This window comes from Abramis brama, assembly GCF_963993115.1.
Source record: "Abramis brama genome assembly, chromosome: 12".
Taxonomy (NCBI): domain Eukaryota; kingdom Metazoa; phylum Chordata; class Actinopteri; order Cypriniformes; family Leuciscidae; genus Abramis; species Abramis brama.
Genome location: NC_139974.1, coordinates 25,511,936 through 25,532,220, shown reverse-complemented (window position 1 = coordinate 25,532,220; position 20,285 = coordinate 25,511,936).

Genomic DNA, 20,285 nt, shown 5'->3' with positions numbered 1-20,285 from the left:
TAGCAAAGAAATGAATGAGACAAAATAGCAGACATATCAAAGGAAAAAATAAACAGGTGTGTGAGTGATTACAATTTTTTTTTCTCTGTGCATTTCCAAAAAAGGAAAAAACATTAACTAGCAACAAGAACGTGCTTAAGTCGCTGTCTGTTCAAGGAGTGCTGAAATGTCAATTTCTCATCATTAAAGTAATTTTAGCTTCATTATGGCTTCACTTTTCCTAACGGTAAGGATTAAAGGATATCTGAATACTAAAAGAAAAATAGCTAACATTAGCATACACTGGTACTGTAATTTACACAAGATCGCAAACTCCATGGATTATCAACTAACGTTATTCTGTCCCTCAGTTAGACAGTGGTTCAGTGTCAACATAGTGACAACGCTGTAACAACCTTCACCACACAACGTAGTTATAGCAACCTTTTGGCCATGTTGTTAAAAGTTGTTAGAAGGTTGGGTACGTTGTGCCAACGTTCTGTGTTTGCTGGGTGTATTCCCAAGACGTCACTCCAGACGCGAAAAGACCTCTCCAGCAATCACCAAACCTGGGAAATCCCTTTTCAGCAAAGTATGCTGACAAACCCCATCATGAACAACAAAAGCAAGTAATACCTCTATTCTAGCCAAACTGGTGCATTGATATAGAAGTTAATAAACCCCCCTAAGAAACGATAGAAGGGTTAAATTAATGAATGATGGGTCGTTCAGGTCAGGTCTTATAAAGTGCATTTATTGGTAAAAACTTGGGATTTCATAATTTCACTCTCCTAAAACTCATTCTTTCCTCACTTTCTGTCTTTCTGCAACTCGTGTGAATATGTGTGTGCGTGTTTATGTCTTAGATATTAGTTTTGTGTTAGAATAATCAATAAAGACTCATTTGTATTTAAAGAGAAGTGTTCTTTTGTTATGTGTCTTAAACTGCTGATCTTGTTACCTTGCTAATAATAGGTGTTTCACTATATTTTGAATACTAATATCCGCTGCAGTTGGATAGTTACGGTTTCAAAAAATTGCCTACAAAATATGCTTTATATCTTCTAGCAGAAAGATTTATGAATCTTAATGAATGTTATAAATATTGTTTTAATCAGTGAAATCAGTCCAATAGAACTCACAGACTCACCAGCCAAAGGTGCTTGGTAAGCTGCTATGGCCGCCATGTAAACCTGAAGATTTTCGCACCACGAAGTGAATACTCTCCACTTCAGGGCATAAAGTTTCCTCATGGAGGGAGCTCTGGAGTGAAGTATTGTCTCTACAACCTCAGTTGAAAGACCCTAGTTTATGAGTTGGGCAAGAGGTCAAACTCACAGTTTCCACAACTCTGGACGGGGTGAAAGATTAAGCCCCCTGCCTGAGGCAGAAGTTCCCTCATCCATCGAGGAGGGACAAAAGGTCCAAGAACCAATCTCGGGCCGGCCAGAATGGGGCTACTAGCAACAGATAGGCCCCGTCCCGACCGACTCTCTCCAGAACTCCTGGGAGCAGAGCGATTGGGGGGAAAGCCTCAGGGAGAGCAGCTTTTCCTGAGCCCACTGGATGATCTGGTGCACCAGTTTGTTAAGTGGGTGCAAACGCAGCCCCTCCTGATGATTTACATACGTGACCACCAATGTGTTGTCTGTGAGGACAAGCACATGATGGCCCTGTAGGTCTGGGAGGAAGTGTTTCAAAACTAGAAAGACAGCCATTATCTCCAGGCAGTATATGTGCCACAAAATATGATGGTCCCTCCATAGACCATGTGCTGAGCGACCAATTCATGATTGCTCCCCAGCTCATGAGAGATGGAAAGCGTTACGCGGCAACAAGGAGCTCCCAGCACGGGGCCTTGGGACAGGAACCAAGGTACTTTCCACATCACTAAGGTAAGAAAACACGTACGCATAACCTTGATCATGTGGAACGGGTTGCCCCTCAATGTAAGGCTACCACATAGAAAGGCGTTTGCTGCCTACCTGGAGAGAGAATATGCAACGATGGAAGCTATTTTAAAGGCTGCATTGGAAGAGGTAGGCTTCGTTTCCACTACCGCTGACATCTGGACAGCAAACAACAGAAGCTATATGGGTGTAACACTTCACTGGATGAACAGAGATACTTTGAGTCTTAACAAAGCTGCTTTAGCATGTAAGAGATTGAGAAGCTTATGATGTTATTGCTGCAGAATTAGAACAAATTCACTCATCATATGGACTACTTAAAGTTGTTGCGACAGTGATAGACAATGCATCTAATTTCATCAAAGATTTCAAAACATATCAGACTGTCACTTCTGAGTTTGATGAGGAGCAGGATGAGGAGCAGGAGCAAGAAGGTGTCACTTTTACAGATATCACAGAAGCCCTCTCTACTGAGAATGATGATGGTCAGCTAACTCTTCCCCCACACTACAGGTGTGCATCACATACAATCACATACAACCTAATTTCCACAGGTGATATTGAGAAATACTTAACTTCCAGTACAAACACCAAAGCTGTGTATAGGATTAGTATAGCAAAATGCACAGCTCTTTGGACAAAGGCAAGCCGATCAATGTTTGCATCGAATTTAATGGTGAGTAAATAACCCAACACCACATTAAATATGTTCTTGATCCCACATGAGGCATGGTGTAGGTCTACAGCGAATAGCCTGCATTGCAAATGATATAATGACAAAATAAATAGTACTAATTATTATACAGCTATAATAAATACATCAAATTGTATTTTTCAGGCCACCCACACTCGTTTTGCTGATGTGCTGGACAACAAAGATGCACTTCTTGCAGCTGTCAGTTGTCCAAAATTCAAACTCTGATGGTTGAGAGATGAGGATAGGAGACAGGTAAAGGAGCTTCTGATAGCAGAGTGTGGCACAATTGCTCCTGTAGCAGAAAAAACTGCCAGTGTGCCCACAAAGTCAGCCATACCTGGGGATGGGATGGACTTTTTTGGATTTGAGATAGAGCCTGAGGAGAGCTACTCTGCAAAAAAAGAAGTCATAGACTACTTGAGGTCAGGGAGATATGAGACTCTGAAGCAGTTCCCAAACATCAAGAACATTTTCTTGAAGTACAATATCAAATCAAATCAAATCAAATCAAGTATATTTGTATAGCGCTTTTCACAATACAGATTGTATCAAAGCAGCTTCACAGTATTAAATTAAAATAAAATAATACAACAAGGTTTGTTTCTAGTGGAATTTATTGATTGATAGAATAAAATTAAATATCCCCAAAATATCCCCAACTGAGCAAGCCAAAGGCAACTGTGGCAAGGAACTGAAAAAACTCCATCAAGTGACCTAATGGTGTCCTAAAACTCCATCAGGTGACCTAATGGAGAAAAAAAAAACCTTGGGAGAACCCAGGCTTAGTCGGGGGCCAGTTCTCCTCTGGCATTTATGAACTAGAGGCCGGATTGTAGTTTGAACTGTAAGATTAACAATATTATATGAATGCCTGGCCGAAAAGATGCGTCTTTAATCTAGTTTTAAACTGGGAGAGCGAGTCCGAGCAACGAACAGTATCAGGAAGACTATTCCAGAGTTTCGGAGCCAAATGTGAAAATGCTCTCCCTCCTTTGGTTGATCTGGATATCCTAGGTATGACCAAAAGCCTTGAATTTATTGATCTTAAAGCGTGCGATGGATTATAGGGCGATAGAAGATCCGTTAAATAGACTGGAGCTAAGCCGTTTAGGGCTTTATAAGTCAGTAGCAATAACTTATAATTAATACAGAACTTTATAGGTAGCCAATGTAGTGATGATAAAATCGGTGTTATATGATCATATTTTCTTGATCTAGTAAGAACTCTAGCAGCTGCATTTTGAACTAACTGTAGCTTGTTTATTGAGGATGCAGGACAACCGGCTAATAAAGCATTACAGTAATCTAGTCTCGAGGTCATGAATGCATGAACTAACTTTTCTGCATCAGAAACTGATAGCATATTACGTAGCTTAGCAATGTTTCTAAGGTGGAAAAAGGCTGTTTTTGTAACATACGAAATATGATTTTCAAAAGACAGGCTACAATCGAGTATAACACCCAGGTCTTTTACTGTAGAGGATAAAGTAACAGGACATCCTACGATGTCAAAGTTGTATTGTGAGAGGTTCTGTGGGCGGTTTTTTGAACCGATAAGTATTACCTCTGTCTTGTCTGGATTTAATAAAAGAAAATGACGCGTCATCCAATCTTTTATATCTTTAACACACTCTGTCAATTTGGATAATTTAGCGTTTTCATCCGGCCGTGATGAAATATATATTTGAGTGTCATCAGCATAACAATGGAAACTAATTCCATGTTTCCTTATAATATTTCCAAGTGGCATCATATATATTGAGAATAATAGAGGGCCTAACACAGATCCATGCGGCACTCCATAGTTTACTGGAGTTATGATCGATTTTTCTCCATTTAAATAGACAAAATGGTAGCGGTCAGATAAGTATGATCTAAACCAGCTTAATGCTTGTCCTTGAACACCAGTATAATTTTGTAGTCGATCTAAGAGTATTGTGTGATCTATAGTATCGAACGCAGCACTTAGATCAAGTAAAACTAGTATTGAGATACAGCCTTGGTCAGAAGCTAAAAGTAAATCATTTGTGATTTTAACGAGCGCAGTTTCAGTGCTATGATGCGGCCTGAATCCTGACTGAAACTTTTCATAGATATCATTTTCTTGCAAGAAAGAGCCCAGTTGAGCGGACACAACTTTTTCTAGTATTTTAGACATAAATGGAAGATTTGAAATGGGTCTATAATTTGCTAGATTATTATGATCTAATTGTGGTTTCTTAATGAGAGGTTTTATAACTGCCAGTTTAAATGTTCTTGGAACATGACCTAAAGATAAAGATGAGTTAATAATATTGAGGAGAGGCTCTTCCACTACAGGTAACACTTCTTTCAGTAGTTTAGTTGGTATAGGATCTAATAAACATGTTGTTGTTTTAGATGAAGTGATAAGTTTATTTAACTCTTTTTGTTCTATAGTTGTAAAGCACTGTAATTGTTCTTGCGGGGTGATAATTGAGGTTGAATTATAAGGCGCGATTGAGGACTGAACGTTTACAATTGTGGTTCTGATGTTTTCTATTTTCTCAGTGAAGAAGTTCATGAAATCATTACTACTAAACTGTAACGGGATATTTTGTTCGGGTGACATCTGTTTATTTGTTAGTCTAGCCACGGTGTTAAATAAAAACCTAGGATTGTTTTGGTTATTTTCTATTAGTTTGCAGAGGTGCTCAGCCCTAGCCGCTTTTAGGGCCTTTTTATAACGTGACATACTGTCTTTCCACGCGATTCTAAAGACCTCTAAATTAGTTTGTTTCCATTTACGCTCTAAATTACGGGTTTCTCTCTTTAGAACATGCGTAGTATTATTGTACCATGGTGCTTTAATTTTCTCTCTGACCTTTTTTAATTTAATGGGTGCAACAACATCCAATGTTCTAGAGAGAATGGTGCTCATAGTGCTAGTACTCCGACTCCATCTCCGACTCCATCAATACTCCGACTCCATCTAGCGCACCTGTAGAGTGCGGCTTTTTAGTTTGGGTGGTTTGGTGATTGTCTGACAAGAGATTTGAAAAGCTTCTGTTAATGCGATACAACCACTGTTTCACTGGCTCACTCAGAACATTAGGACACAGAGGCAGGCAGATAAAAAGCAAAACGATGTATACAAAATCAGCCTACATGTGGCTTTAGCATCATTTTATGTTTTGTAAATATAGTCTTTGCTGCTATAGTGCTGTTAAAGTCAGAAGAGAACATTGCTTTACTTTTTTATATGATGGAGGAATATGCAGAAGCACTTTTAAAGAGACTTTATTTTACAGACATGATGGAGTATGCAGATTCTGAAATACTACTGTTAACATATTATATATAGTAACATAACTAATGTAACAATTACTTTTGAAAATAAAGTAATCAGAACAGTAACTTGATTACTTTTAAAAGGAGTAATCAGTAATCAGTAATTTAATTACATTTCCAGAGTAACTTGCACAACACTGTAGATTACTGAAAAACTGAATTTCATACTTGTGTAAATTATGTTTTCTTTAGTATGATTCCCTTCACATATAAAGCTGCAACGTAGCACGGGGGAAAATCTGTGTGCTATGATCAATCTCATGGCTAACAATGCCTCTGAAAATATGAATATTAAAAGTATAAATCATAAGGTGTCCATTTTCCAAAGTAATTCTGGTGATTTTCTGTACCACTAAATTATTGTACTGAAAAATAGGAAAGAAGAACAAGAAACTCCAAAACACTAAACTATGGAAATCAGAACATGGATATAACAATGAATTAAATAATACACCAAAATGACAGTAATAACAGTTTATTATGCAATGTCACTAAGACTTCATTTTTGCATTTTTGCAAATGTTTAGTTACAGTGATTTAAAATACTTAACCTAAACAAAATTCTAAAGAGGCTAAACAAATCAAAAGATATTAACGACTTCTCAGAGCAGTTTTGGAGCAGTTTTGTTGACATTTCACAAAACGTAAACTGTTGACTTTAATTTTAGAGGGTGGAGAATTTTGCTGTAGCATATGGCTTAATTCTTGGGAAAGTGTGGACAAAGGGTTCTTTGAAAAATGGGTTGGTGAAACCCTAATAGCAATTGTTTATTCAACCCCACTGAAATCATGACCACAGGACCATGATAGAATGAAAAATGTGAACCATTATACGTTACCACACAGAAACAGAAAGACACAAATTGTTGTATTATTTAGTGACTTTAATAACAAGAGCTCATAACTCATTCCACAATAAGCTGACTCACTCTATGAGGGGGTCTAACTAAAATTTTCTCAATGAGCATCCATTCTCAGCAAAAAGGCAGATTTCTGTGTGATGGCAATTCAGTGTTTTAATAAATCATTTATACTTCCTTTGTCCCACAGTCTCCACCCTAGGAAACTCCATTGTGGTATGAATGTCATTGGTTTGTGTCTTTTGTTTAACATCTTGATGCCATGCAGCTACTAACAATGTCCGGAGTGGCACACTGGTATTTCAAACCCAACCATTCCCTGCCTGCATTCCTGGCACCCTTCAACCTAACAATACCCATTGAAATACCACAACTAGCAACTTAACAAGCCTCATAGGAACTCCATGCACAAAAAGTGTGTTATGTGAGAAACATTAAGCTTCATTTTCAGTTGCAGCAATGTTAGCCTTTTTCATGAGAGACCAGAGGAGAAAAACAATGGAGGCCCCACTGGAGTTGGACAGAATGAAAGCTCATTTTTTATAGGGACTAGAGAGATTACAGGTCCCAAACTATCTGTACAGGAGCTGATTGTACTAAATCAATGAGTGAACAACAGACACAGTCAGAAGATATTGTTTCAGCTGTAATTGAATACTGAACTCTTTAGTGTGTGTGTGTGTGTGTGTGTGTGTGTGTGTGTGTGTGTGTGTGTGTGTGTGTGTGTGTGTGTGTGCGTGTGTGTGTGCGTGTGAGGCAGACCCTTGATCCTTATGAAGGTAATTGAGTGGACATGTAATGTGAAGTGGAGTCAGACCCCTCAGGGGATACATCAGAGTTACATAGTTTGTCTCCTGATATTTCTCTTAAATTCCCGTGGCTGGACTAAGAGAGAGTCACTTCCCTCACATTACAATACTCTGATGTCAAGCTGTTCACTGATTGACTTCTTTACTCATGAATGATATTATCGCTGCCTCATTGGCTTAAAGAACATTTCAGAAGCTTAGCAGCATAGAGATAAATGAGTGTCTAAAGCCTGTGGAGGATGGGTTGACGTGAGCCTCTTAAAGTAAATTATTTCCTTGAGGCTGAGGTAATGATACTGAGATTAGTAGTGAGGTTGAGGTAATGAGGTTGAAATTGGATCTAAAGTTGAGATTAAGGTAGCAAGGTTAAAGTAATGAGATTTTATTGACACTAAAATTAGTAATGAGGTTAAAATTATAGGTAACATTTTACAATAAGGTTCATTAGTTAACATTAGTTAAAGTATCAACTAACATGAACTAACAATGAGCAATATATTTGTTACATTATTTATTAATCTTTGTTAATGTTAGTTAAAAAAGAAGTTCTACCAGAAAGACTCTGGAGGCAAAATGACGTAGCAAAGCATACATTTATTAACAGCCCAGCAAGCAAATATTTAGTTATAAAGTTCTTTGGCGTAAAGTTCAATCCGAGGGTACGGAATCTGCATATCCTGCCTGAAGAAGAAGGCAGGGGCGCAGCTGACCCCCTGGGAGGTATAGGAAGGGACCAACCTGGTGGTGGTGGGGAGGATGGAGGTGAATGTTGGCGTCAGCATCTGCGAACTCAGACATGTAAGTACTGATCTTTTATACTACGAGTATTACAGTAGATCACGATTGGTTAGATGAGAAGGTAATAAGTGATGTAACAATTGAGTCTTTCTGGCAGAACTTACGCTAAAGCTTTAATTTCACAGTGCATTAACTAATGTTAACAAATACAACATTTGATTTTAATAAAGTATTAGTAAATGTTGAAATTAATATTACCTAAGATTAATGAATGCTGAAGAAGTATTGCTCATTATTAGTTAATGTTAACTGAGGCAGTGAACTAATGTTAACTAATGAACTTTATTGTAAAGTGTTACCAAATTATAAGTAAGGTACAGGTTTTGGTTTCCAGCTATAGAAAAATGTAAATGTAAAAGGTAATGAGATTGAAATTGGAAAGTAAAATTGAGGTAATGATGTTGAGATATTTAGTTTCAGTAAAGAGTTAACTAAGGGAACAAACTAGCGAACAGAACTTTTTTGGTGACATTTACATGACACCATATTCAACTAAAAACAAAAAACTTTGTATGCGTTTTGCCCATTTATTTACACAACAACTATCTAGATGACTGGCTGATCCTAGCTCACTCTCGAGATTTGTTGTGTGCACACAGGGACTTGGTGCTCAGACCCTTCAGCCGTTTGGGGCTTTAGGTCAACTGGGAAAAGAGAAAGCTCTCCCCAGTGCAGAGCACCTCTTTTCTTGTTGCCCGAGATGGGTAGACTCGAGTCCCAAGATGGGCATGGCACAGTGGCACACATCGTGTGGTCATCACACTGATCTGTCATCACTTTTATTCAGCCCTTGGACAAACCTTACATTTCTATGAGCAGGGGTTTTCAGGCATTTTGCACATAACGCCTTTCCCCTCCCTCAGGTGACAATGTGTGCTGTCCTTATTTCCCTGTGTGGTATGAAGGACTATACGGCTTATGTGGGGTGTTGTGAAGGTTACGATGTTGCAGGTGAACTCGTTACCTGGCTCGCAGGAGCTTGCCGACATCTGCGCTGCCAAAAGCTGGTGACACTGTTCAGCTGTTGTGGCGTTTTCCCACGGGGACCCCTAGTGTCAAACATCAACACCATGTCGAAGTGACTGACAGATAGGGAATGTCTTAGTTACTGTTGTAACCTCCGTTCCCTTTCAAGGGAACTCCCGTTGCGTCGAGAATGACGCTATGGGGAACGCTTTGCGTGATGACGTCTTGAAGCACATGTAAAATCAGTCCAATGGTGTGGCGGAACGTCAGAGGCGGGTGACGTCACGTACCAGGAAACTATAAAAGCCGGCCCGAAACAGAAAACGAAAGCTTTCTGAGTCTTCAGTCGCGCTCTGTGTTGAAATCTGTCCTTGTTATTTGGTGTTGTCTGTCTATATATATATATATTTATTCAGATATGGCGAGCAAGCAGCAGTATCGAGTGTGTGTCCATCCCTGCCCGCGTTATTTAACGGGAGGTGACACACACACTCTTTGTGTTGTTTGTTTGGGAGAGGAGCATGCCCAGTCAGCACTCGAGGGCGGTGACTGTGTGCATTGCTGTGCGCTTCCATTGCGGACGCTCCGATCCCGGTTGGCTCGGTTCAATCCCGACCACGTTCCCCAGGGCTCGGGTCCCGCCGCGGCTGAGGCTCGGCGGCGATCTCAGACCTGGGGTTCGCAAATGGATCTGTCAGTGGATGTTGAGACGGGCTCTGCCTTATCTCAGCCTCTTACTGACAGATCCAGTGCCTCTCATCAGGGTGTGGAAGCACGCGCTGCGGTTTCTTCCCCCCCGATAGAGGCACCAATACTGCAACTATCCAGCTCTGAGGAGTTGGATGTTGTGAGTATTGAAGCTGAGTCTGAGGATTCGCCACCTCAGTCTCATGCATTCGAAGAACTGCTCGATGTAGTTACAAGAGCAGTTGACAGACTTTCTCTTGAGTGGCCAGAGGATAGGCAGGACGTTCGTTCGAAAAGCAAGCTCGACGAACGCTTCCTGCCATCTCGTACACAGCCTCAGCGTAGGAGTCTTCCGTTTTTCCCCGATCTCCACACCGAGGTGTCGAGATCGTGGGGAAAACCTATGTCATACAGAGTATATACACCTCAAACATCACATTACTCTTCCATCTACAAATATAAAGAGTATGGTTATGGGGAGATGCCGAAGGTGGAAGAGACGCTTGCGAGCTATCTCTCTCCAGCAACGGCATCTTCCCTGAAGGCTCCTACACTTCCCACCAAACCAGTTAAATTCACTTCCTCCCTGATTCATAAATCGTATGCAGCCGCTGGTCAAGCTGCAGCGTGTCTGCATACGATGTCCCTTATGCAAGCATATCAGGCAGAATTACTGGGTGATTTAGAGGAGGGCGGGGGTATTGGTCCCGACACAGTAGCCGAACTGCGTAGAGCCACAGATTTGTCTCTCAGGGCCACCAAGGAGACCGCTAAATCAATCGGGCGGTCTATGGCAGCCCTGGTGGCCACTGAGAGGCATCTGTGGCTCAATCTGAGTGACATCAAAGATAGAGAAAAACATGTTCTTTTAGATGCTCCGGTTTCTACTGTTGGGCTATTTGGAGATGCAGTGAACAGTGCGGTAGCTAAATCGCAAGAAGCTTCAAAACAGGCTGCTGCACTCCAGAAACTTCTCCCCCGCCGCTCTTTCATTGAGGCTGCTGAGCGGGAGCAGCCTCACTCCTCTAAAAAGAGCGCTGATCATCGTGCCACTCAAAAGCAGAGTGTGTCCTCCCGTGCTCCCCCACAAAAATCTCGGGGACACGGAGGGCGCGCTCAAACCCAGCAGTCTTCGAGGGGTAGAGCGGATCTGCGGACCGTTATTACTGCCAAGAAGGCTGCTGGGAAGAAATCCTGACGTCCGAGGGCTCAGGACAAATGAGGGTAGTCCCCCCCGAAGCAGAGCGGTTAACACCTCTTTTTACGGTGCCCGTCTCTCTTCGGTACCCTCAGGGGACCGTTCTGCTAACCCTGCCGCCTCCGGTGTTACAGGGCGCAGCGGTCTCCGGCGAGCACATATCTCAAGGACCACCCGGAAACGTAGTGGCCTCGGGATGCCCGCCCCCTCCGAGGAGGGTGTTAGAGCAGTCTGTTCGATCGTTCCCTGCCGGTGCGCCGTTACAGGGCGACGAATTGACTGCTCAACAACAACAAAATCCAGAAACCAGTCTCGAGAGGCTGGTACCTCTAGTAGAATCTTTGACAGCGTGGAAGCTACTGTCAAATGTTTCTCGTTGGGTCCTGCAGACCGTGGAAAAAGGGTATCAGATACAATTCAAAAAACGCCCACCTCGGTTTATGGGGGTCCTGCCCACAGTGGTGGGCCCCGAGCAGGTTCTGGTCATGGAACAGGAAGTGAACACTCTGTTAGAGAAAGGGGCCATAGAATATGTACCTCCCTCCGACAGGGAAACCGGGTTTTACAGCCGGTACTTCATAGTTCCAAAGAAGGACGGGGGATTGCGTCCCATTTTAGATCTTCGAGTTCTGAACGAGTCAGTCATGCAGCTCAAGTTCAAAATGTTAACATTGAGACAGATCGTGCCACAGATCAGGTCCGAGGACTGGTTTGTCACGATAGACCTCAAGGACGCATATTTCCATATTTCCATCCGTCCGTGTCATTGGAAGTTCCTGAGGTTTGCTTTCGGGGGCAAAGCATACCAATATCGTGTTCTTCCATTCGGCCTAGCTTTATCACCCCGCACTTTCACCAAATGCATGGATGCAGCTCTGGCGCCGCTGCGCCTCCAGGGTATTCGCATCATGAACTACATCGACGATTGGTTGATTTTAGCTCAGTCGCATCAGTTGGCGGTTCAACATCGAGATGTTGTTCTCGCCCACATGAAAGAGCTGGGGTTACGGCTGAACGCCAAGAAGAGTGTGCTTTCTCCTCTCCAGAGGACCACTTTTTTAGGCGTGGTTTGGGACTCAGTGTCGATGCAGGCGCGCCTGTCACCGCCACGTATAGAGTCCATCCTTGCAGCTGTGAAAAGTGTAAAGCTAGGCCAGCTACTCACTGTCAAACAGTTCCAGAGACTGTTGGGTCTCATGGCAGCAGCTTCCAACGTGATACCTTTTGGACTGCTGCACATGAGGCCCCTGCAGTGGTGGCTCAGGACCAGGGGGTTTTCCCCGAGGGGCAACCCATTTCGCACAATCAGGGTCACGCGGCGATGCTTACGTGCCCTGGTTATGTGGAAGAAACCTTGGTTCCTGTCCCAGGGCCCAGTGTTGGGAGCTCCTTGTCGTCGCAAACTGCTAACGACGGATGCTTCCCTCACGGGTTGGGGAGCGATCCTGGAGGGTCGCTCATCTCAAGGTCTGTGGGAAGACCATCATCGTTCCTGGCATATCAATCGCCTAGAGATGTTAGCTGTCTTCCGGGCTCTGAGGAGCTTTATCACAGATCTCAGGGGACACCATGTGTTAGTACACACGGACAACACGTCAGTAGTCGCCTATATCAACCACCAAGGGGGTTTGCGCTCGCGCCCGTTATCCAACTTGGCACGCCATATCCTCTTGTGGTCCCAGGGGAAGTTACTGTCACTCAGGGCAGCTTACATCCCCGGGGTCCAGAATATAGGAGCAGACACTCTGTCGAGGCAGGGGCCGAGGCCCGGGGAATGGAGGCTCCACCCCGAGGTGGTGGAGCTGATATGGAGGGAGTTCGGCCAAGCACAAGTGGATCTGTTTGCGTCTCGAGAGACGTCTCACTGTCCACTTTGGTTCTCCCTCACGCATCCAGCTCCTCTGGGACTGGATGCTATGGTGCAGACGTGGCCGAGGCTACGTCTGTACGCTTTTCCCCCAGTTGCTCTGCTCCCGGGAGTTCTGGAGAGAGTTCGCAGGGACCGGGTTTGCCTGCTTCTTATAGCCCCGCGCTGGCCGGGCAGAGTATGGTTTCCCGATCTTGTGTCGCTCCTCGACGGGCCTCCTCTGGAGCTACCCGTCAGGAGGGACCTTCTGTCCCAGGCGGAGGGCTCAATATTTCACCCCCGCCCAGAACTGTGGAACCTGTGGGCTTGGCCTCTGAGGGGGCCCAGCTCATAGAGTCAGGTCTCTCAACTGAGGTTGTGGAGACCATTCTACAGTCCAGAGCTCCCTCCACGAGGAAACTTTATGCCCTGAAGTGGAGAGTCTTCACTTCTTGGTGTAGTGACCGTCGGTTGGATCCAGTCAACTGCCCAATTGGTACAGTTCTGGAGTTCCTGCAGGACCGGTTCACTGCAGGTCTGACCCCGTCCACCTTAAAGGTTTATGTGGCGGCAATAGGTGCTTACCACATTCCTTTGGGTGGAATGTCTGTGGGGAAAGACCCTTTGGTATCTCGTTTCCTTCGTGGCACTTGGAGGCTGAGGCCTGCAGTTCGCTCTAGGGTGCCACCATGGGACTTGTCCATTGCACTTCAAGGCCTGTCCCTGGCCCCCTTTGAGCCCATTGAGGAGGTTCCTGAGAAGTTTCTAACTTTGAAAGCTCTTTTTCTTCTGGCTATCTCTTCTCTCAAGAGAATTGGGGATCTTCAAGCATTGTCGGTTGCTCCGTCATGCTTAGAGTTTGCTCCGGGTATGGTGAAAGCTTTTCTACATCCGAGACCGGGTTATATCCCCAAGGTCCCCACTAATGTGGTCAGACCTATTGTCCTGCAGGCCTTCTGTCCTCCTCCCTTTCAAAATGCTGACCAGGAGGCTAATAATTTGCTTTGCCCTGTGCGGGCGTTAGACGCGTATGTCCACAGAGCTGCCCTGTGGCGTAAAAGTGATCAATTATTTGTGTGCTTTGGGTCCCCTAACAAAGGAGGTCCAGTGTCTAAGCAAAGGATGAGCAAGTGGGTGGTCGAGGCTATCTCACTTGCTTATGAGGCGGCTGGGCAGCCTTCTCCTTTGGCTGTCCGGTCGCACTCGACGAGGAGTATGGCGGCCTCTAAGGCCCTTATTTCAGGAGTTTCTTTACAGGACGTCTGTGATGCGGCAGGCTGGTCCTCACCGCACACTTTCGTCAGGTTTTACTCTCTGGATCTAGACTCTGCTCCAGGGTCTCATGTTTTGTCTTCCTAGTGCTGCTCTCCAGATTACACACAGGACAGACATTCGTAGCTATGGAGGCGTTGGTATAGACGTTCCCCATAGCGTCATTCTCGACGCAACGGGAGTTCCCTTGAAAGGGAACGCCTCGGTTATGACTGTAACCTCGGTTCCCTGAAGAGGGAACGAGCGTTGCGTCGCCTTGCCATATCTCCTTCATGCCTGTCAGCTCGACTTCAGACTTTTACGAAGCTTTCGTTTTCTGTTTCGGGCCGGCTTTTATAGTTTCCTGGTACGTGACGTCACCCGCCTCTGACGTTCCGCCACACCATTGGACTGATTTTACATGTGCTTCAAGACGTCATCACGCAAAGCGTTCCCCATAGCGTCATTCTCGACGCAACGCTCGTTCCCTCTTCAGGGAACCGAGGTTACAGTCGTAACCGAGGCGTTCCCTGATGGAGAGAACAAGACGTGGTGTCCTCACGGGTTGGGGAGCGATCCTGGAGGGTCGCTCATCTCAAGGTCTGTGGGAAGACCATCATCGTTCCTGGCATATCAATCGCCTAGAGATGTTAGCTGTCTTCCGGGCTCTGAGGAGCTTTATCACAGATCTCAGGGGACACCATGTGTTAGTACACACGGACAACACGTCAGTAGTCGCCTATATCAACCACCAAGGGGGTTTGCGCTCGCGCCCGTTATCCAACTTGGCACGCCATATCCTCTTGTGGTCCCAGGGGAAGTTACTGTCACTCAGGGCAGCTTACATCCCCGGGGTCCAGAATATAGGAGCAGACACTCTGTCGAGGCAGGGGCCGAGGCCCGGGGAATGGAGGCTCCACCCCGAGGTGGTGGAGCTGATATGGAGGGAGTTCGGCCAAGCACAAGTGGATCTGTTTGCGTCTCGAGAGACGTCTCACTGTCCACTTTGGTTCTCCCTCACGCATCCAGCTCCTCTGGGACTGGATGCTATGGTGCAGACGTGGCCGAGGCTACGTCTGTACGCTTTTCCCCCAGTTGCTCTGCTCCCGGGAGTTCTGGAGAGAGTTCGCAGGGACCGGGTTTGCCTGCTTCTTATAGCCCCGCGCTGGCCGGGCAGAGTATGGTTTCCCGATCTTGTGTCGCTCCTCGACGGGCCTCCTCTGGAGCTACCCGTCAGGAGGGACCTTCTGTCCCAGGCGGAGGGCTCAATATTTCACCCCCGCCCAGAACTGTGGAACCTGTGGGCTTGGCCTCTGAGGGGGCCCAGCTCATAGAGTCAGGTCTCTCAACTGAGGTTGTGGAGACCATTCTACAGTCCAGAGCTCCCTCCACGAGGAAACTTTATGCCCTGAAGTGGAGAGTCTTCACTTCTTGGTGTAGTGACCGTCGGTTGGATCCAGTCAACTGCCCAATTGGTACAGTTCTGGAGTTCCTGCAGGACCGGTTCACTGCAGGTCTGACCCCGTCCACCTTAAAGGTTTATGTGGCGGCAATAGGTGCTTACCACATTCCTTTGGGTGGAATGTCTGTGGGGAAAGACCCTTTGGTATCTCGTTTCCTTCGTGGCACTTGGAGGCTGAGGCCTGCAGTTCGCTCTAGGGTGCCACCATGGGACTTGTCCATTGCACTTCAAGGCCTGTCCCTGGCCCCCTTTGAGCCCATTGAGGAGGTTCCTGAGAAGTTTCTAACTTTGAAAGCTCTTTTTCTTCTGGCTATCTCTTCTCTCAAGAGAATTGGGGATCTTCAAGCATTGTCGGTTGCTCCGTCATGCTTAGAGTTTGCTCCGGGTATGGTGAAAGCTTTTCTACATCCGAGACCGGGTTATATCCCCAAGGTCCCCACTAATGTGGTCAGACCTATTGTCCTGCAGGCCTTCTGTCCTCCTCCCTTTCAAAATGCTGACCAGGAGGCTAATAATTTGCTTTGCCCTGTGCGGGCGTTAGACGCGTATGTCCACAGAGCTGCCCTGTGGCGTAAAAGTGATCAATTATTTGTGTGCTTTGGGTCCCCTAACAAAGGAGGTCCAGTGTCTAAGCAAAGGATGAGCAAGTGGGTGGTCGAGGCTATCTCACTTGCTTATGAGGCGGCTGGGCAGCCTTCTCCTTTGGCTGTCCGGTCGCACTCGACGAGGAGTATGGCGGCCTCTAAGGCCCTTATTTCAGGAGTTTCTTTACAGGACGTCTGTGATGCGGCAGGCTGGTCCTCACCGCACACTTTCGTCAGGTTTTACTCTCTGGATCTAGACTCTGCTCCAGGGTCTCATGTTTTGTCTTCCTAGTGCTGCTCTCCAGATTACACACAGGACAGACATTCGTAGCTATGGAGGCGTTGGTATAGACGTTCCCCATAGCGTCATTCTCGACGCAACGGGAGTTCCCTTGAAAGGGAACGCCTCGGTTATGACTGTAACCTCGGTTCCCTGAAGAGGGAACGAGCGTTGCGTCGCCTTGCCATATCTCCTTCATGCCTGTCAGCTCGACTTCAGACTTTTACGAAGCTTTCGTTTTCTGTTTCGGGCCGGCTTTTATAGTTTCCTGGTACGTGACGTCACCCGCCTCTGACGTTCCGCCACACCATTGGACTGATTTTACATGTGCTTCAAGACGTCATCACGCAAAGCGTTCCCCATAGCGTCATTCTCGACGCAACGCTCGTTCCCTCTTCAGGGAACCGAGGTTACAGTCGTAACCGAGGCGTTCCCTGATGGAGAGAACAAGACGTGGTGTCCCTCCTGCCGCAACGTTGAACTGCCTGCTGAAATGGCCAGGCCAGTGTTTAAGCTCCTCAGCACAAACCTGAATGAATGGATGCGCACCATCTCCTTTTGTTCCAGTATGTCCAGGGAGTGGCACATGCAAATTCCACTCGCCAATTTTTCATTGTGTTTTCTCTAGGTATCTGAGGTGATTCGGGATCCCAAGTATTACCCTCTAGTCTCAGTCATCGATTCCACGTCTTGTTCCCTCCATCAGGGAACTGAGGTTACAACAGTAACAGAGACATTTTTAAAGTAGTGAGGTTGAGGTATTGAGAGTGAGATGGTAAGGTTAAGGTAATGAGATTGGAATTAGAAGGGTATGTTTACACGACAACGATACACTTACAAATTAGACTTTTTTCCTTTGAGTTTTCCTGCGTACAGACGACACCATTGTCAAAACAATCTCTGTTCACACAGATTCGCGAAAACGACTAAAAACGCTGTATTCTGCTGCCAGGCCATTAGATAGCGATGAAACACTATAGACTGAACATGTAACAGATTTGCATTTTGTGTTGTTTACATGGAGACCGTTTTCAAAAACGTGCACTTTTTGCTATGTTTTCAGGCACCCAAATCGCCGTTGTCATGTAAATGAACGGCCAAAACGCATAAAAAGATTTACGTATTTAGTTGAAAACGGTGTTGTATAAACAGCCCCTAAGATACTGATTTTCAAGTGTGTTTGAAGTAATGAGGATGATGTACGTTTTTTGAGGTTGAGGTAATGAGATTGAATTATGATTAGAAGGTTGAGGTATAGATTTTCAGGTAGTAAGGTTCAGATAGTGAGGTTATCTAATACACAGTAGTCAACATTTGAAGTGGATCAAAACCTTTCATCAAAGTAATACATGAATTTTGAACAATACCCGTTCTTGTCTTAGGACATCTTTGATTAACTTTTTTGAACCACTTCAAATGCTGACTACTGCAGTCATGTAGTAAAGGTCTGATATTTTTTGAAAAGTATTAAAAAACATTAACTATTTGATCACATCTTATGAAGTAATTACACATGTAAAAAAACCTGATGCAAGGCTTGCACTTTCATTCCACTTACTACATTTACAAGGCAGTTTTATGTACACATCTTTTACAAATGTGATTGTTGCATATTATTCTATCAATTACACTTTTACCTCAAGCCTCAGCCAATCACATCAATCACACACAGTTTATATTTTTTTACCCAGTGTCAAGGATCATGGCAGCAGTGATACAATGTCAGTGCAACGCACTGATAGTGTGACATGGAAGCAGATAAGCTCTGCTACTGCCCGAGGGCACTGGGACATGGACAAACTGCTACCTGAAGGCTCAAACGTCTCCATGCTTCAGCGGTTATCTCCAAAAACATGCTGCACTCACAAAAAAAGCTCCACTGAAATGTGAGACACTGCAGGAGATAGAGCGAGAGAATGCGAGATGAGGTTTGAGGACATGTTGCGTTTTCCGTGTCTAACACCATCCTCATCAAAACCAACAAAGGCCTTAAAAAACACAAGGATAATACATATTGTTACAGCCCAAACAGGTGAGATTACGGAGAATAGCTTCAACAGAGGGATATTTTGCCAGTGCTGACAGATTGACAGATGCTGAAATATTCACCATTTAGCTGAGTAATACATGTTTGGAGATTCCCCTTGGGATAGTGACTGACATAATCCTTATGTGAAATCCTAGAAGCAGCTAATACTAAACATTTGCAATTTTGCAATACTATATATTATTAGTTATGATTCGGGAAGCGCATGGGAAGTGATCTACAGTAAGCAGGTTTTGCCAGAGGTCATAAGTGTCGACCACTTTGATCAAACTTCACTTAAGGCACTTGCCTGAAGCAATAAAATCGGCTGACTACATGTAGTACCACTGGGTGCATAAACAAACAAAAGGTCATTTCCTTTGGACAGTTGCACAGGAACATTATTATACATGGACAAGTGCAATCAAACATGGGCACATTGACAGACAGATATATACAATCATGGACACATGGTTTGGATGCACAATCTAGAACGCAGATCTATTTTTACAAGGAATGAAATTGCTAGGCAAGTCTAAGAAGGGAGGTGTTGTAGGAATGTTTACCCATGCACCATCAAAACTTTTAGGTTTGCTTTTGCTTTTAGGAACATTTCAATTTTGGATCAATTGTATTTTATGAGTGTGGAAAGATGCTATTTTAAAACTAGCACGGATTGGTCAATGGACTTCACACGAGAATGCATGCCACAAAATGTTTTCTGTGGTTGCATGACGTCATACATATTTTTAACAAAAAAATACTAAACTCAATGTGATACATATGTGTCAGTTATACATGAAACGGGTAAGATATCTCTAATAGTACTGATAAATAAAATAAAAACAATGAGTGCAAAAAATGCACCTGTTTCATTTATGTGTGACTGACAAATATGCATCACGGTAAGTTTATTAGTTTGCAACCTAAAGAGAGGTTGATGATGGCTTTCACATTTAGTGCTGGAAAGACATAGGCATAAACACAGTTTAGCCCATTTATAATCAAAGCACGTTAGAGATCCCAGCTGAGAGTCAGGATGAGACCAGAGCAACTCACTAATGCAGCGAGAGAATCAGACAGACAGAGCTGACTCTCAGTAAGCTACTTAAATAGGGCTGGAAAACTCTATCCTGTGCTGTAGGGTTCAAACTTCTCTTCACTGACAGGCCATTAAATACCGGGAATAAAATGCCCTCTCCTATTGTGTGTAATGATTAAACCCTACTTTATTGCATGCGTTAATATTACATTTGTGCTGCTTGTAAGTAAGATTTCATGAATGCTAGTTTCATCTCAATAGCATGATTATGTTATGCTATGAGCCGCATTATGATCACAGCTCAGGATTACGGAGAAACGCTATAACAGGCATAAATGCCATGAATTTCAAGGTGACACAGGCAGATGTGTCTGTTTGGACTACATCTCTCCTGCACTTTGCAAAAAATCTCTAGCTTAAGCTACAACGGTATCTTTGCCTCATAATTCATTTTAATATGCAAGATGACAGCAAATTTGATGTGCCATTATCAAAACAGCAATGTCAAATGTAGAAAAGGGAAAGAAGAGCTCCCATGAGCTGTCAGGAAGACGCTCTCTCGTGCTGCAATCTCCATTAGC